At 53.9% G+C, this 18,007-nt stretch overlaps 1 protein-coding gene across 1 annotated transcript in view; it reads right to left on the bottom strand.

Annotated features, from left to right (window-relative positions):
- The window catches only part of FBXO42 (F-box protein 42), a 46,838-nt gene extending 31,349 nt beyond the window's left edge, over nt 1-15,489 (bottom strand). Inside the window, exons 1-2 of the mRNA XM_041419476.1 lie at nt 15,365-15,489; nt 3,851-3,856 (exon numbers count right to left, since the gene is read on the bottom strand). The gene's annotated coding sequence lies outside the window, so the exon portion shown is untranslated. The remainder of the gene's footprint in view (nt 1-3,850; nt 3,857-15,364) is intronic.
- Nucleotides 15,490-18,007: the final 2,518 nt, after the last annotated feature.

Here is an 18,007-nt window from a genome sequence, read left to right as displayed (position 1 = left end):
CCCAGGATTTACTGCTGGTGGAAGGCTGGGACAGCAGAGGTTGTATCTCCAGCTATTCCCAACATCCCAAGTGTAAAGTGACACTTCGATGACAGAAAAGTATCATGAAATAAATCCACCTTAACGAGTGGCTGTGTCCACTGCGGGCAGCTGGCACGGTGTGAGGTTAAATCCATGCCTGCCACTGCAAGACAAACAGTCTTGCTCTGTCTTGAGCAGAGCAGCAGCACTTTTCCTTTCCAAGGTGGCAGAGTGGAGACCAAGGTAGCAGCAGCTCCCTGAGTGCTCCTGGATCCACAGCCCAAACCACAGTAACAGCTCGCAGGGATGACACGGGGCTTTCTTTTCCAGAAATTTCCTTTTTATCCTTTCCTAGCACAAGGAAAGGACCAAACCAGGGCAAGCTCCCCGTTCTTGCATTGCTCAGCCTGGGCTCCTCCCAAGTCCACAAGGCAGAGGCTACCCAGCCTTCCCCCAGCCCTGAACTGACCAGATTATTGGAGGCAAATCCACACAGTCCATAGGATAAATCCAACCTGCAGCAAGCCAGGAAGCAAACTAGCTCCTCAAGAGGGAAGACAAGACAGCTTTTCCCTAACATCCTCCAATATAAGAATATTATCATTATTTTTTCCAAATCCTGACTATCCCAGAAAATACAGCTGGAAGGAATTGAAGTTATCGATGTCATGGTTTAACGTGGGTTATTTAGCAGGATAAATATCCTAATATAGAAATATCCTGATATAGAAACATCCCGATAAAGAAATACCCTGGTAACAAACCCCATGTTAAAACACATCAACTTAGGCCATTGACCTGATTTATAACTGAGGTTTATTCCTCAGGAATAACCTGAGCTGTTGTTATTAATCCAGGGTTTTCCCACGCTGTGGGAATGGCAGGTGGTGGAGACAAGGAGTGGGAAAGCTTCCCATGGCAACCAATTCATGCCCAGGAAAATGACAGGCGACAGCAGCAGTCCCCACCGCTGTCAGGTTCCCTGATGGAGAGCTTTGGAAAATGCACAGGGCTGTCAATCTGTGGGAGGAACCACGGCAGAACCCAGCACGTTTCCCATGTCAGAAATCCCTGCTGGAGTCACTCTTGTGGCAGGGGAGGCTGGAACCCAAATGCTGTGACACAGGCGCTGCTGCTGCTGCCAGCAACTCGCCTCATGCAGCAGAACAGGCACGAGTTCCCAGGGACTGAGGGAAAGGAAAACTGGAGTTGTGCTAAAAAATATGAAAGAATGGAGGGTTGGGCCTTTTCCAAGCAATGGCATCCATGGCTGGGAAGTGCCTGTGCTGGTTTCCATCCTGACACAGCACAGAGCCAGTGCTGCTGGTGCTCCTGCTTGGGATGGGGCTGTGCTCCTGCCTGGGATGGGGCTGTGCTCCAGGCTGGGATGGGGCTGTGCTCCAGGCTGGGATTGAGCTGTGCTCCTGCTTGGGATGGGGCTGTGCTCCTGCTTGGGATGGGGCTGTGCTCCTGCTTGGGATGGGGCTGTGCTCCAGGCTGGGATTGAGCTGTGCTCCAGGCTGGGATGGGGCTGTGCTCCAGGCTGGGATTGAGCTGTGCTCCAGGCTGGGATGGGGCTGTGCTCCAGGCTGGGATTGAGCTGTGCTCCAGGCTGGGATGGGGCTGTGCTCCAGGCTGGGATTGAGCTGTGCTCCAGGCTGGGATGGGGCTGGGCTCCAGGCTGGGATCGGGCTGTGCTCCAGGCTGGGATGCAGCTGTGCTCCTGCTTGGGATGGGGCTGTGCTCCTGCTCGGGATGGGGCTGTGCTCCAGGCTGGGATGGGGCTGTGCTCCAGGCTGGGATTGAGCTGTGCTCCTGCTCAGGATGGGGTTGTGCTCCAGGCTGGGATTGAGCTGTGCTCCTGCGCAGAATGGGGCTGTGCTCCAGGCTGGGATTGAGCTGTACTCCAGGCTGGGATTGAGCTGTGCTCCTGCTCAGGATACAGAAGGGACTGTCCCTCCCTCCCAGCCTGGGATCATGGAGCAGCTCCCCAGGAGGCAGAGGTTTCATACCCTCAAGCTCTGCCAGAACCCTGAGCCGGAATTTTTGCCTCTGGCGCGGGGACAGCAGGACCCTGCGGATGGTGATGGGCCGGGGGGTTGTCAGGACCTTATGTGATCCCGACAACTTTTATGTGTGCTCTAAATAATGTTCAAATCCTGCTGGAGAGGGTCATGGGAAGTGAAGGAATACACACCCACTACAAAGAGGTGTTTTCCAGCTAGTAAATCCCAATTTGGATCCTCTGGAGCAGGCTCGGGAATAACCCAACACGGCAGGCTGATCCCAGGCACAAAACAACAAAAATCATCTTTAAGGCTGATTTTAGAACAGTGGGAGGAGCCTCAAATAGCATATCTGAGGATGGAGAAGCTCCACTGAGTTTTGTCTACTCTTCCCAAGCCACTTGATATTATAAATATTCCAAAGCATCTCCTTTGGTAAATCCTTGTTTCCTAAACGTTTGAACATAAGGAATAACCATCCTCAGAGTTTTCACACCCACGCCGTGTTCTTTTTCGGAAGGAAAACAAGGCCAGCAATAAACCCAGCTCCCAAAAGGCAGCTCACTGTCAAAATAACCCTCCAAACTTGACCTGCCACGGATGTGGATTTTGTTTGGAAGGGCGGGCTGGGAATAACCACCCCTGTAATGCAAAGCAAAGCAAAGCCCTGTCCTAAAACCCTGCTCCAATACAGAAAAAGGAAAAAGAACCCAGGCAGTTGGCAAGAAAGAGCTAAAGCATCCCAGCAGCTCCTGCTGCCAGTTATTCAGCAGATCCATGAGGGAAAATCCCACACCTGGGGTTTTACTGGTTATTCCAGGAGCAGAACTGAGTGTTCCTCCATTTCTGGGTGATGCAAGAGGTGCTTTCGCCATCATCCTGCCTTCTGCAGGTGCTCTCTGCTTGCACCATGCTGGGCTCCACTTTGTACCTGGGCTAAAATGAATCTCTGAGCACTCAAAAAGCTGCAACCAAGAGATTTAAGCAGCTGTGTCTCATCCCAAAGTAGCAGCAATCCAATTAACTCCTGGATCGGATCGAGCCCTGAAAACACCAACATATCCTCCAAACTTTCCATGATATTCTGCACCCAGAGCCCTGCTGGTCCCAGAGAAATGCCTGTATATCCCAGCACCAGGAAGGTTTTGGGGCGTTCAGGAATCATCCTGGAGCTGGAGCAAGGAAGAATGGCAGCTGCTCCTGCAGCCCAGAGGAAGCGCTGGAAGGGCAGGGGGAGCACAGCTCTGCCGGCGCCGACGGAATCTGCCTGCCCTTTCCTGAAAGCTGCGTCTCTGCCAGCTGGCAAAACATTTCATAATCCTTTTCCTCCTTTCAGAGCACTTCCATTTTCCATCTCTCCCCTCCTGAAATTAGTTAAGAACCTGCTATTTATTCCTAAAGTAATTACCTGGAACAAACAGCTGAGGAATATTAAATGCAGGCAAAAATAACCCCACCTGGTTGAAGCACTGCTCAAAACCCGCTCCTGCAAGTCCCCTCTTGGTCCAAGGAGCTTTTCCTACCTGCAGACCCCACTCCTGGTCCCACGGAGCCCAAAGCTCAGGCGTGGGTGGCACTGCTGATTCCCTCCCGAGCTGTCTCCTCTTCTCCACAACTTCCAGCTGCTTCAGGAAGCGCTTGAACCTGCAGGGTTTTTGACCTGCCCTTTTGCCCCCTCTTTTTATGGATTTCATGGAAAAAAGCCTCCAAGGGCAAGCTGTTGAATGGCAATGAGAGGCTGAGCACCGATCCTGAGTCAGAGCAGGTAATGCTCATTTCCACACGCCACAAGGAATGCTCCCTCCAAGGAGGAGCCGCTGCTCCCGCCGGGAACAAAACATTCCAGGTGTGTGAAAGGACCCAGCCTGGCTGGCCCAGGGCTTGGGCTGCCAGGAGAGAGGGATTTCATTGCACCTGGCAACCAGGAACCCTGGTGGTAATGTAGGGGTGGAAGGCAGCAACTGTCTCCAACCTGCTCCAGACTCTTCCTCATACTTTGGAATGGTTTCTTCCGCGTGCCCGCGTCTCCAGGGGGGCACTCTGGGGACAGCCACACTTCTGGCTGATTCTCTGCCCCAGTTCAAATAAAAATCCTCTTCCATCAGAGAGAAACGGTCCATTTTTCCTTTAAAATAATCTTATCTCTATGTGAAGGATTCTTTCCACATTTTTAGTATTTTTGTGTTTGTCTCCCCACCTGTGCCATTAGGGACTTCACCTGCAGCTTTCCCCGCTCCTGGTTTTGCTCTAAAATCCCTGAGACCTTTTCTGGGATGAAAAGAGGAAAATAGAGCACTATTTCCAAGGAGAAGCACAATACTTTATAAAAGCAGCAGCACAGGGAGCAACAGGACTGTGGGAACTATGAGATTCAGGACTGGGATAAGCACCACTAAATAAAACAACATTTTCAGTCCTCCCTAACCTGCAGCAGCTGGAACTGATCCTTTTGGAAATCAACTGCTGGGCAAGCTCAACAACAGGGAAAAAAGCAGCTTTTAGTCCAAAAAAAGAAAATACAGCCTCTGGGAAGCTGTGGGATGAGCAATATCCTGTCTATGCAGAGCGAGACCTCAGGAATACTGGCACCACAGATGCTCCTTATCCCTGCAAAACAGGCAGTTCCAAGGGTTCTCTGAAGAACAGCTTTTCCCTGTTTTTTCCAAAATGAAATTGTTTTTCTTTTACGTAAGTCACCCAGGAAAAGAAAGGATTCCTAAATTCCATCTACAAGGTTGAAAATTCCACCATTTCTCCTGTGATGGTTTTGCCTGTTAGAACCATGGGTTTAGGGACTTGGGGAAAAAAATTCCAAATTACATAATTTTTACTGCTCCCCATTGTCCTGGAACTGCACCACTGCAGCTGAATTTTGGTTGATATTTCTGTAATAAAAGGTACCAAGATCCCAGGAATTCTTCCCAGCCCAGTGATGAGCTGACCCTTGGCTATTCCAGATTCCTGCTCATTTTTTTCCAAGGTTTCAGTTCAAAAATAAGCAGCAGTGTGACATTACACAGCAGGATTTATTGCACAAACAGCACAGTAACCTACAAATAAATTCTGCTGAATCTGTTTTCCCACAAAATGAATGCACTGAAACCCAGAATGAAAATGTGGGGGGTTATCCTGGATTTATTGGTGGAATACAAATCGGGGAGCTCGGGTTTGAGGGACTTCTTGGTGCGGGGTTCACAGGAAAAGGGGAAGCAGCAGAGTTTAATGACACCACACTTGAGGTGCATGTAGGGAAATCATCATTATTATTGTTGATATTATTATTATTATTACAAAACCTCATAAATGGTTCCAAATCTTAATAAATATGAAGTAATATGCAGGAAATTTACAATGGAACCCCGAGGAAAACACTTCAACTGACCCAAAATCCAGCCCGGTTTTGCTCACGTGAAAAACAAGTATGAAAAGATAATTCCTGGGAGTTCTGTATTTGCCTTTCCACACCAAAAAAAGACAATCCTTAAATCTCCCTGCAGAAAGCCATGAAAAAAGCCAAAATCTCCACTGCCCACCAACCCCTCCACTTGTTACGGATGTATGGATTTGGAGAATTTCCATGGTTTTGGACAATATTATTATCCTTGAAAGAGTTGGATTTGTTTCAAACCTGCCAAAATTTGGCTTGCCAAGTCCTGGCAGCACAAGAGGAGCTGCTCGGGTGCAATAATCGGCTGCTCCCTTTTCCTCTGCTCCCGAAATCCCTGAATTTAGTAGGAAATGAGGAGGATTTCGGGCTCACACACTCCCTCTGCCGGCCCCCGCCAAGCCCTGAATTCCAGTTATCCTCACCTCAGCTTTCCCAGCAAACAAATCCTGTTCCATTTGCAAACTGAACTCCCTTCGAGCCCCAAAACCCGGAATAACCCCTAATCAAGCAAACAGAAGCCTTTGAGGCAGGAAAATTGAGGTTTTTCCAAGGAAAAGGGCAGCTGCTCCTCCTGGTGTAACATCCGCTGTAGGAGGATGAACTTTTCAGCATAAAAACAGTTATCCAAATCTGCTCAGGATGATTTACTGGCAAGAATTCCCAATCGGGAATGCTGAGCAAACCCACACTGGGAGATCCTGGGAATTGCTGTCACCCCTCCCTTCATCAGGAGAGCACAGGAGGTCCTGAACAAGTGTGGAGAATTGTCTGGAGGACAGCCTGTGAGAATGTCACAGCATCCCCTGAGTCCTACAACCCCTGGCACCTCCCAAAGTCACCAAAACTGGTTCATCTGCAGAGAGGAAGGAAATTTATAATGGAACCACTAGGAAATCACAGCCACTGACCCAAATCCAGCCCACTTCTGCTCAGCTGAAAAATCAGCCTGAAAACACAACTCCTGCAAGTTCTGGGTTTCCACCCAGCCCAAAGCCTAGTTCCAACTACCCGGGCGGAATAACCAAATGAAAACCATGGAGATATCTTAGGAAAGGGATTGTTAACAAAACACCCAAACATACTGGATTCCTTCATCCTGATTTTCTGATGGGCTGCATTAGGGGCTCGTGGGATTGCTTTGTTAAAGTCTCTGCAGAGCAGCAGCGGGGGATGCACAGGGCGTCCCCCAGCGCCATTCCCAGGGAAGCCACGGTCCTCAGGTGTCCTGCAGGAAACGTGAGTGCCAGAGCTTCCTTGGCTGGGAGAGCCCTGGGGCTCATCCACTCCTGCAGCTCCTGCAGCCCCCAGGCAGCTGGGGAGCAGGAAAATGGCATTTCCTACCCTGCACTGCTCGGGACGGGAGCGTCAGGCCTCTTCCTCCTCTGTCTCTGGGATTGGGAGCTCTCTTGCCTTTGCTGAGGATGCTCCCAGTCCCGTTCCGGTCTTAGGGAACTTGGGGGAACTGAGGATCATGGAATCATGGAATGGTTTGTATTGGGGGGGACTTTAAAGCTCATCTTGTTCCATGGGCAGGGACACCTTCCACTATCCCAGATGGCTCCAAGCCCTAATATCCAGCTTGGCCTTGGACACTGCCAGGGATCCAGGGGCAGCCACATGCTGGGCTGCCCACCCTCACAGGGCAGGATTTATCCCAATATCCCACCTGAACCCACTGGATCCTAGAGCAGGATCCTTGCTGCTCCTGTTGAAGCAAGCAGAGGGGGCAGAATCAGGAATCACTGGGAGGCAAAGCAAAGACTGTAAGCCTTGTTTCCAAAAATCCATTGAGGGCTGGACACAGGACTCCCTTCAGAAACCACCAGCACTTCCAGAGGCTGGGAATAACCAGCATTCACATTTCACTGCAGTGAAATCCATTGAGGGCAGGACACCAGACTCCCTTCAGAAACCACCAGCACTTTCAGAGGCTGGGAATAACCAGCATTCACATCTCACTGCAGTGCTGTCCACAGAACCCAGGCAATCTCTGGTGGGACCACCAGGCAGGATTCTGGGGTCCAACACTTCTGCAAACTCAGGTTGGATGTTTTGCAGTGGGAACGCAGGATGGAGTTTCAGGAAAATGAAGCCAAGCACAGCCAGGTCAAGGTCAGGGTTTTCCTGCTGTGGGTGCTCATGCTCCAGCCTCTGGTCACCATGATATGGTCTTTGGCAGCACTCACACATCCATCACAGAATCATGGAATTGGTAAGCTGGAAAAACCCTACATGATCACAGAGTCCATTGTTCCCCCAGCACTACCATGTCCCCACTAAACCATGTCCCCAAGTGCCACATCCTGGGACCAGCCAGGGGCCATCGGCCTCTTGCCCACCTGGGCATACCTGGCTCCTGTCCAGCCCCAGACAGTGGCAAAGGAGGAGTTGGGGGGGGGTGTGTGTGTGTAATAGTTTTATTTTTCCAATAAACAAAGCTATTCTTCAGCCCAGATTCACCAACCACAACCTTCCCCTCCCCACAAAAACACGCAAGTCACGAACAGCCCCCAGACCTTGCACCCAAAGCAAAGAGGAGCTCAAGGCTACTGACTTTCAAGCCATAAAAAGAGAAAGACATACTGTAAAAAACCCATTTTATTGCAGTCTGGCTGGCCAAGGTTTGATTGGAATCGATGCCCAGGGCTTTCAGACACACTGCTGACTTGACAGCAGCGCTGATGCAATGTTTTTGTTAGCAAGCAGGACACCAGGACATCCACCACCACCTCCACGTGGACATTACCAGGGATGAGCACCCCAAACTGCTCTCCCCTCTGATCTGACCTCCTGGGACACAGCAGTGTGTCACACACCCCCAAACGGTGCTTTTGGGATGCCCACTGGCTGTGTCTCACACCAAACCTGTCCGTGCTCCCCTTCACGCCCAGCCCTGCCATTCCCCAGCTGAGGCCTTTGATGGAAGCTCCCAAGCAGGGATTAACCATCCCCAGCAGTGCCCAGGAGCAGGGCTGGATCACTCAGAGGGGGTTTAAAGGCAGATCTGTTTGCTAAACACAGCAAAACAATATGGAAGGTGTTTTCCCTCTCAGGTGGAACAAAAACAGTTTCCATCACAGACAGACACCTGGTCTGACCACAGAGACACAACCTGAAAGCCTCAAACATTCCAGCCTTCCACATTCCACAGTTAACCCCATTTTGCAGGTAAAGGAACAAAAGCCACGAGAAGTTGGGGTTAACAAAGCCTCTGCAGCACGGGGATTCAGGGAGCAGAGGTTTGCAGCTCCCTGTGCTGAGCTGCTGCCTCTCCAGAGTTCAGGGGGCTGTGCAGACAGCTGGGAACAGAAGGGAGCTGACAAGAAACATGGGAAGGGACTTTTCACCAGAGCCTGGGGTGCCAGGAGAAGGGGAATGGCTTCCCACTGAGAGAGAGTAGGTTCAGATGGCATATGGGGAAGAAACTCTTCCCTGGGAGGGTGGGCAGGCCCTGGCACAGGGTGCCCAGAGCAGCTGTGGCTGCCCCTGGATCCCTGGAAGTGTCCAGGGCCAGGCTGGACAGGGCTTGGAGCAGCCTGGGACAGTGGGAGGTGTCCCTGCTATGGCAGGGGTGGCACTGGAGGAGCTTTAAGGTCCCTCCCAACCCAAACCATTCCATGATTCTTTGCTGCTTTAATAAAAACCTAAAAAGGTGATGGGAAGTGTGATATTCCTGAAAAGCAACCAGCATGTCCTTGACCCCACAGAAGTGCTGGATGGTGTGCAGTCCAAAGGTGCCAGAATTCATGGCTGGCCTTTTTTTAGCAGAAAATGTGAATTAGGGAGGGCAGATACCCACCAGCCTCTGCAGTTCCAGACTATGGAGCCCTCGCTGTGCTGAGCAATGGGGATGGAGAGAAGAACCTACAAGCCTAAAGGTCCATGGTGAGATGTTGGTGTGGGCAAAGGGCAGTGCCAGAGGCTGGGAAAGAGGGAAACACCAGCTTCACCATGGGACTGACCTTGAGGCATCCCAATTCCTTGCCCAGAACCCCAGGGAGCCAGCGTGAGCTTGGTCCTTTGCAGCCAGACAGCATCCCTGGGATCCCTGTCAATGGAGCTGGGAGCTGCTCTCCTGGAGCTCCACTCCTTCCAAACACATTGCACAGAACCATGGAGTGTCCTGAGCTGGAAGGGACCCACAGGGATCAAATCCAACCCCTGGCCCTGCACACACACCCCAGCAATCCCAGCCTGTCCAAACCCTCCTGCAGCTCTGGCAGCCTCAGGGCTGGGACCATTCCCTGGGGAGCCTGGGCAGTGCCCAGCACCCTCTGGGGAAGAGCTTTTCCTGATCTCCAACCCAAACCCCCCTGGCCCAGCTCCAGCCCTTCCCTGGCTCTTGTCCCTGCTCACAGGCAGGGATCAGAGCTGCTCCTCCACATCTCCCCCCAAACAAGCACCTCAGTGAGGAAAATCCCAACCAGTTCCCAGCAAAAAGCAGGCAGTGAGCAACAGAGGATTGCCTGCAATCTCTGAGGGGGTAAAGCAGATGGGAAGGGACAGATCTGAGGTGCAGACCAGCCCCAGGGTGGTGGCAGTGCAACCCTGTTATTACAGAACTGGAAGGATTACTCTGCATACCCTTGGAGCCCTGGCTTGAAAGGAGGAAGAAATGGAACAAAGTGCACGGGGAATCTCGGCACAGAGAGGTGTGAGGGGCTGGGAACAGCACCCACCAAACACGAGGCAAACCCCAACCACAGCTGAGCCAGGACCAGAAAATACCACCCAGGGACTCCATTTGGAATAGATTTCATGAGTCTGACCCACCCAGTGGGCTGGAGGAGGATTTGCTGCAGTTTCCACTGATTTGAGCAGAATAAATAAGAGCATTTGTTCTTGTTGTGTACAGGATTTTCTTATTCCTCAGCTAACAGGAAAGGCAGTGCATGCAGAAGCAGAAGCACTGGATAATGGGGATGAGGAAAGCAGGAGCTATCCTTCCATCCTTTGTGCCACGCCTCAAGCCTGGGTGTTTAGGGAGGCTTAAATATAAGAAAGAGACAACAAAAAAGCACAGTCAAATCCATATTATGCTCATCAGCAAACAAAAATTCAGGGAAATTGTGCAAATTTCAGGTTCATTGCTACCATTCAATGACAAAATGAGCTCCCCAAGATGTTCCTTTGATACCATCCTATCACCACAACAATCACCATTAACCAGCACCATTCCGAGCAGGAGAATGGGGCAAATCCCTGATCATCACACATTATGGAACCCGGGGATCTCAAAGCATCCAGGAGTCCTGCTCAGAGCAGGCTACAGCATCCCCTGTGCCCCTCCCGAGACCCAGCAAGTCCGTGTCTGCAAAAACCCAAAAGTCTGGGAGCTTTCAGGAATTCCCAGCAGCTGCTGGGCTGGGGAAAGGAAACGCCTGGCCCAACAGCAGCTCTGGGAAGAGCAGCATGGATTAAAGGCAGCTGCTCAGAGGAACTGAAGGCAGGAATTTCGCAGTGGTGCTGCTTCAGAGGGAGCTGCACCTGAAGGGTTCTCACACCTGGAAGGGTTCTCTCCTCCCAGGTGTTTTGGACCGGTGGCAAAAGGCTCTGGTGTGCATCCAGCACCAGGGACAAGAGAAGGCAGTGATTCCCACAGCCAGCCCCTTCCCTGGAAGCTCAGCATGAGGATAATGGCACCCAAAGGGTTCATGGGTCTCTTTTAAAGCACAAATAAATCATACTGCATGCTCTCCAGAGTGACAAAAACCCCGTTGGAATGATTAATCCGTGTCCCAGATTCCCTGATGTGAGAAGTTTGGGGATGGACAGTTCTTCCCGCAGCCACCCTGACTTCACAGCGAGATTCTGACATTTCTGAGCTGCTTTTCATCCAGAAAACCCCAAATCACTTCTCAAAGCAGAGATGATCTTCTGCCCACTGAAACCTAACAAGACTCAAAATCATGGAATGGTTTGGGTTAGAAAGCACCTTAAAGCTCATCCCATTCCCTGCCAGGGACAGGGACACCTTCTAGATTTGTTCCAAGCCCCATCCAACCTGGCCTGGAAAAAGAAGCTCCAAATAAATAAAAACAGCTCTGCCAACTTACCTTAAGCCTCCAAAACCCCAAATTATGATAAAATTGGCATATGTACAAGACAAAATGAGGCAGGGAAATGCTTCCAGAGGAGTCTGGAATGCAGGGAGAGATGCAGTGCATTGGAATTGCCAATTGCTGGTGCCTGAGCTGCATCCACGTTTCCCATGGGGGGAAAACGAGGATTCTCAGTCATGGATGTTGCAGTGGGAGTTCAGCAAGCAAAGATAAATATTTAAAGATTGCTATAAAATGGGGGAGAGAACACAGTCCAGAGCAGCTCCTGAAACAGCAAATTCCTGATGGGAAGAGCCCTGATCCCTGCAGGTTGCTCGACACGAGCCAGGGTTTTCACGTGGATGTGTCACCCCTGCTCTGCTTTGATCCAGCAACGCAGGCGAGTTCAAAAGGAATTCTGACCTGGATTTCCCAACTCCATCACAAGCTGTGCTGGCTGCTCCTGGCAGCACAGCCTGCATGCTGCTGGGGACAGCCCAGAGACGCCGGCGGCACCGCTCGGGGCGGGAAACGCGCTCTGGAGGGAGCCCCTACCTGGAGAAACAGCCCTGGAGCACACCAGCACTTCCCAGAGACCTCTTCCCAGCTTTTATCTGGATTTGGGCCAAACCTGAGCCTGGCTCCAGCTCCAGCACCTTTCTTAAGCCCTCACAGCCGTCTCCGGGTGATGCTGCCTTTCCCAAGTCAAAGCCCGAAGCTCACCCACCTCCAGCCTTAGGAAAATCCTGACTGGATGTTTTCCAACAAAGCCTCCCCTGTCGGAACACACAGGGAAAAATCACTTCCCTTGGAGGCGCAGCTCTGTTTACACAGAGAGTGGGAAGCCTTTTCCAGCAGCCCTCGCTCACATCCTGTGGAAGTGGCTGGGATGGAAGCGGGCTGTGCCCAAACCCAGCGGCTCCTGAAAGCCCTGGGAACAGAACTCCAGGGATCAGCCATGGGCTGGGAATGCACAGCCATGGGCTGAGCCACACCATTCCCGAGCTGGGAATGCACAGCCACACCATTCCCGAGCTGGGAATGCACAGCCACACCATTCCCGAGCTGGGAATGCACAGCCACACCATTCCCGAGATGGGAATGCACAGCCACACCATTCCCGAGCTGGGAATGCACAGGCAGACCCTCCCCAAGCTCCCACTCCAAACCTGTCACTCCTGGCAGACGTGCAGATTGCTGTATGCACTGCATTTCCTGGGATTAAGGACAGGACAAGGAGCACGTCCCAGCTCTCCCAGGCAGCAAACACCTCTGCAGGAGGTGCCCGACGCAGAGGCTGGAATCCCCAAATCAGAGGTCACCCACGTTCAGCAGTGGGAATAAACCAACCCCACCTTCATTCCAAGCCCAGGCAGGGCAGGAGCACGTGTCCTGCAGGTGAGCTTCCCTCAGGGGCTGCTCCCGCAGCCAAACACAGGGAAAAATGGAGTCCAGGGAATAAAGGCTGGAGTAAACTCCAATTAAAATTGAAAATTGTACACACTGCCTGCAAAAACCCACGAGAGAAAACGGTAAAACTGTCCAGAGCCTTTCTGAGTCCAAGAGCTTCACCTGCCACCCTGGAAAAGCAATGCTGATGCTGCCTGGGTGGAGTCACCTGTCAGGGAACAGTCCAGGGAGCACAGCAGGAAAAACACACACAAACATCCCTGCCATGCCAAAACAACCACGGGATGTGGCTCTGCCGCCGCCCGAGCACGGACACACAGAACTCCAGGAGAACAGCGCGGAGTCCAACACCATGGAACAACACAAGACAGGCACCACCCTGCCCTGGAAAAGTGTCCAGGCTGGACGGGGCTTGGAGAGACCTGGGAGAGGGGAAGGTGTCCCTGCCCGTGGCAGGGATGGTCTGCAAAGCCCTTCAAACCAAACCCTTCTGGATTCTATGAACTAGCTGGAATTCTGCCCAAGATTTTGCTCTCTTCTCTCCCACTTGTGACACCAAAGAAATACCAAGCCCAGGGGGACACAGGCTGAAAACCGGGATTTTTCCCTCAGGTTTTCTCTGGCATCAGCATAAGGAAAAGGAAGGAGAGATGGTGGTGGGAACACCCAGGGCTGTGGGAATGAGGAAACCTCCCACTCTGGCACTTGCTCTCCAGACAGCCTAAGCCCCTGCTGCGGGGCTATGTCGCGATATAAAGCACTTTGTCAGGACACCGCGGCACCGCCCCCGAGCCGCGGTTTCCCTGGGAGGCTCCGCTCCTGAAGGACAGGTGGGGAAAGGCCCCTTCCCACCCAGGGCACGGATTGGGGTCAGCAGCTCCTCCACGGGAATTGGCCGCAATTCCGTCCCTTCCAGCCACGGGGAAGAGTTCCAGCTGCTGACCCGAGCCGGCTCCTAGGGATGATTAAAGCCAGCCGAGCACAAACGACATTCCCGGCGATCCCGGGGTTATCTCCCATTCCCGACTCCCTTTTTGTTCTTCTCCGAGCATTCCCTGGAGTTCGGGTCATTAACAGCGAGACACCCCGGCCCTGCTCCGGCTCCTCCCGAGAGATGCCCGGCCCCGGTGCCTGGGAAAGGCGACTGGAAAAGCCGAGAGGCTGGGCAGGATGAGATAATGCAATGCTCCTGCCGAGCCCTGCAGCGCTGCTCAGCCCAGCCCAGCCCCGCCGTGACAAGAACACCAGCCCAAATCAACCCCAAACACGTTCCCGAAGCCCCGAGCGGAGACCGGCAGCGCAGACAACGGGGAGCGAGACCCCAAAGCCCCGGGGGTGCCGGGCTGGGCACCTCGGCTGCTCCCAGACCGCGATCCCTTTCCAAAATCGGGGAAGTGACACACGGCCGGCCGCGGAGCGAGGGGAGAGGCGGCTTCACAGCGACAGCAAGCGGGGACCGAGCCTCACCTTTGTTTTCACGCGAACCCAACGCGAGCTGAGGTGTTGGGGACACCCCCCAGCCATGCCTGTCCCCCACAGAGCCGCTGATCAACCCCTAAAAAGCATCCTTGGCCCCAAAAGCCGTATTTCCCCTCCCCAAAAGCTGTTTCCTCCCCGAAGAGCCATGGTCTCCCCCTAAAAGCCGCATTTCCCCCAAAAAAAAAGCCATTTGCTCCCATGCCGGCACTGCCAGCCTGTGCCTTGGCACTGCCCCGTGCCAGCACTGGATTTTGGGGAAACAGGGCTTTTAGGGGAAAATGGGGCGGTTTTTTTTTTTTTTTGGAGGGGATGGGGAGAATATAGGTTTTTTGGGGAAAGGATGGAGGTTGGGGAGGCAAACATGGCTTTTAGAGAGGAAACATGGCATTTTAAGGAAAACGTGCCTTTTCAGCAGGAAAATAGAGGTCTTAGGAGAGAAAAGTGGCTTTTGGGGGAAACATGAGGTTTTCTAGGGAATCATGGCTTTTAGGGAGAACATATGGCTCTTCTGGGGAAACGCGAGGTTTTTGGGGAAATGCCTTTTTTGGGGGAAACGTGTATTTTAGGGGAGGAAACGGCATACTGGGGAATGAGGAACACTCATTCACACACTGCTTTCGGGGGGAAGCTTGGCTTTTTGGGAAGGAAACACGGCTTTCAGGGGGCAACACGGGTTTTTTAGGGGGCAACACCGGTTTTTTAGGGGCAAGCTTTGCTCTCTCCCCGCCCTGAGGGAGCCCCCGGGGCCGCCTTCCCCTCGCACCCCGGAGCTGGGAAGGGGCTTCCCCCTCCCAGAAGGGGCTACAGCCCCCCGTGGGCACTGCCCTCCGCAGCGACCCCCAAAACGCTGTGAGGGGCTGGCACAGGAGCTGGCACAGCGGCTCCCTCCGCCCTCCGCCCTCAAATGTGGCCCCCTCCACACCAGGCCTGTCCCGCCCCGAGGGGCCCGTCCCGCCGCCCCGCTCCCCAGGGAAGGGCCCCGCCCGGGGAAGCCGCACCGCGGGGCCGCTCTCACCTGCGGCCGGGCCGAGCCGGGCCGGGCCCTCAGGGCTGCGGGCGGCGGGGCCGCTGCGTCGCCCCGGTGACGGCTCCGACCGGCGCCGCCATCTTCCCTCCCCGCCCTCCCGCCGCTGCCCCGGCCGCGCCGGCCGTGCACTGCGCAGGCGCGGGACCACCCCCTGGCATCACGTGATGACAGGGCGGGTATGGGGTGGTGCTATGGTGGCGCCATGACGGGAAGGTCAAGTCTTCTCTTCGCGGCGCAGCGCTGGGGCTGCCATGTTGGGATGGTCCCGCCGCCGTGTTGGGCGAGGCGGGCGGCCGAGGCCGCCATGTTGGGGAGGTCGGCGCTGAGGCGGAGGTGCCGGGGCGGATCTGTTCCTTGTCCCGCTCCCTCCCGGTTTCCCCCCCTCATCCCCAGCCCCGGGAGGCGCAGCTGGGCCACGGGGCCCCGCTCTGCCCGCAGGGGCGCCCCTCAGCCTGCTGCAGCCCCGCCATGTCCCTGCGTACCCCTCAGAGACGTGGAGATCTGAGGGCTCGGCAGGGAGGCGGGACGTGAGCTGTGCCTGCCGGGCTGTGGTGCTCCTCTCCCCATGGAGGTGAGGAAGGGAGTGGAGCGCATTCCATGGGGGAACAGCCCTGTGCGGGGCTGTGCGTTGCCATCAGATCCCTCTGGCGGGTTGTGTGGGGACATTATTATCCGGGGAAAAGGTGATCACTGCCGCGCTGTCTGTCTGTCCCACTGACCCGCATCCCGCATGGAGGAGCCGGCTCAGCATCCCGGGCCGCGCCCTGCCTGAGGGCTGCTCCAGGAGCCGCATGGAGAGCCGGGATCCACGGCCAGGAGCCCTGGCATGGCCCAGGTGCTCTGAGGGATAACCCAGGAGGAGCCGTGGGATGTCCCAGGGCTGGGATAACCCAGGAGGAGCCGTGGGATGTCCCAGGGCTGGGATAACCCAGGAGGAGCCGTGGGATGTTGCAGGTGCTCTGTGGGATAACCCAGGATGAGCTATGGGATGTCCCAGATGCCTTGTGCAGGGCTGGGATAACCCGGGAGGAGCCATAGGATGTGTCCCAGGTGGCCTGTGCAGGGCTGGGGGACACACGTGGGGGTTATCCACCACCAGGTGAGCTCCCTTGGCGTGTGGCACTGCCATCATCATCATTCCCAACGGATCCATCCCAGTTTTTTGGGATGTGCAGGGTCAGCCATGGCTGGGACAGGGATTTTTTACAGCAGGATGGAAGGGAACGTCCCAGGGAACGCCGCTGGAATGCTGGAAGGGATCGAGCCAACCATGCCAGGCTCTGGCTGCTGGAAAACTCAGTTCCTGTTGCTTCTGGAAAAGTCCCAGAGGATGGGCAGGAACAGCCCCAGGCTGCTGCAATATCTCAAGGGGAAACGCCAAATTCCACCCCTCTGAGCTGCCTAAAGAGCTGAAATCCAAGGATTTAATGCCATAGAGCACTGCACAACCCCCAAACCCTCTCCAACAGTTCTACCTTGGGTAAACAGCCCCCCAAAATCCACCTGCGGGGGTGTCCGGAGGTTCCCTGCCCAAATTTTGGGCTTGGCAGAGGAGCTGGAGACTCAGACTCAGAGGCAGACCACAGGCATCAGGATTTGTTTTAGCTGGAGGATTATTGGGATGTTTTTAGGAGTCCAGTCGCCATCTGCCGGCAAACTCTGGCTATTGGGCGGGAATCTGGGGAAAAGTTCAGGATTTAAGGGCAGGTTCTCTAACTCCCTGTGTGAAAATCGTGGGTTTCTTAGGGTGCTGAAGGGGCAGTTGATTTTTGAGGGGGGAAAAGGAAAGGCAAGTGCAGGGTCAGCCATGGCTGGGACAGGGATTTTTTACAGCAGGATGGAAGGGAACGTCCCAGGGAACGCCGCTGGAATGCTGGAAGGGATCGAGCCAACCATGCCAGGCTCTGGCTGCTGGAAAACTCAGTTCCTGTTGCTTCTGGAAAAGTCCCAGAGGATGGGCAGGAACAGCCCCAGGCTGCTGCAATTTTTCAAGGGGAAACGCCAAGTTCCACTCCTGTGAGCTGCCAAAAGAGCTGAAATCCAAGGATTTAATGCCATAGAGCACTGCACAACCCCCAAACCCTCTCCAACAGTTCTACCTTGGGTAAACAGCCCCCCAAAATCCACCTGCGGGGGTGTCCGGAGGTTCCCTGCCCAAATTTTGGGCTTGGCAGAGGAGCTGGAGACTCAGACTCAGAGGCAGACCACAGGCATCAGGATTTGTTTTAGCTGGAGGATTATTGGGATGTTTTTAGGAGTCCAGTCGCCATCTGCCGGCAAACTCTGGCTATTGGGCGGGAATCTGGGGAAAAGTTCAGGATTTAAGGGCAGGTTCTCTAACTCCCTGTGTGAAAATCGTGGGTTTCTTAGGGTGCTGAAGGGGCAGTTGATTTTTGAGCGAGGAAAAGGAAACGCAAATCCCACCCCAAAAACCCTTGTATGGCTCGGAGCTCAAAGGAGAACACTGGAGTGGTGAATATCTTGGATATAAATGAGAAAGGTTTAAGAAATTACGGGGACTTGGGGAATTTTTGATGTTTCTGAAGGCTGGAGCTGATCCTTGTGCTCCATAAGAGGAGCTTTAGGCTTAAACGAAGAGGCACGAATTGGATGGAAGAACACACGGACACCTGGA

This window comes from Onychostruthus taczanowskii, unplaced genomic scaffold (genome assembly GCF_017590055.1).
Source record: "Onychostruthus taczanowskii isolate IOZ18803 unplaced genomic scaffold, ASM1759005v1 scaffold61, whole genome shotgun sequence".
NCBI classification, from domain to species: domain Eukaryota; kingdom Metazoa; phylum Chordata; class Aves; order Passeriformes; family Passeridae; genus Onychostruthus; species Onychostruthus taczanowskii.
This window is presented reverse-complemented; position numbering and strand designations above follow the sequence as displayed.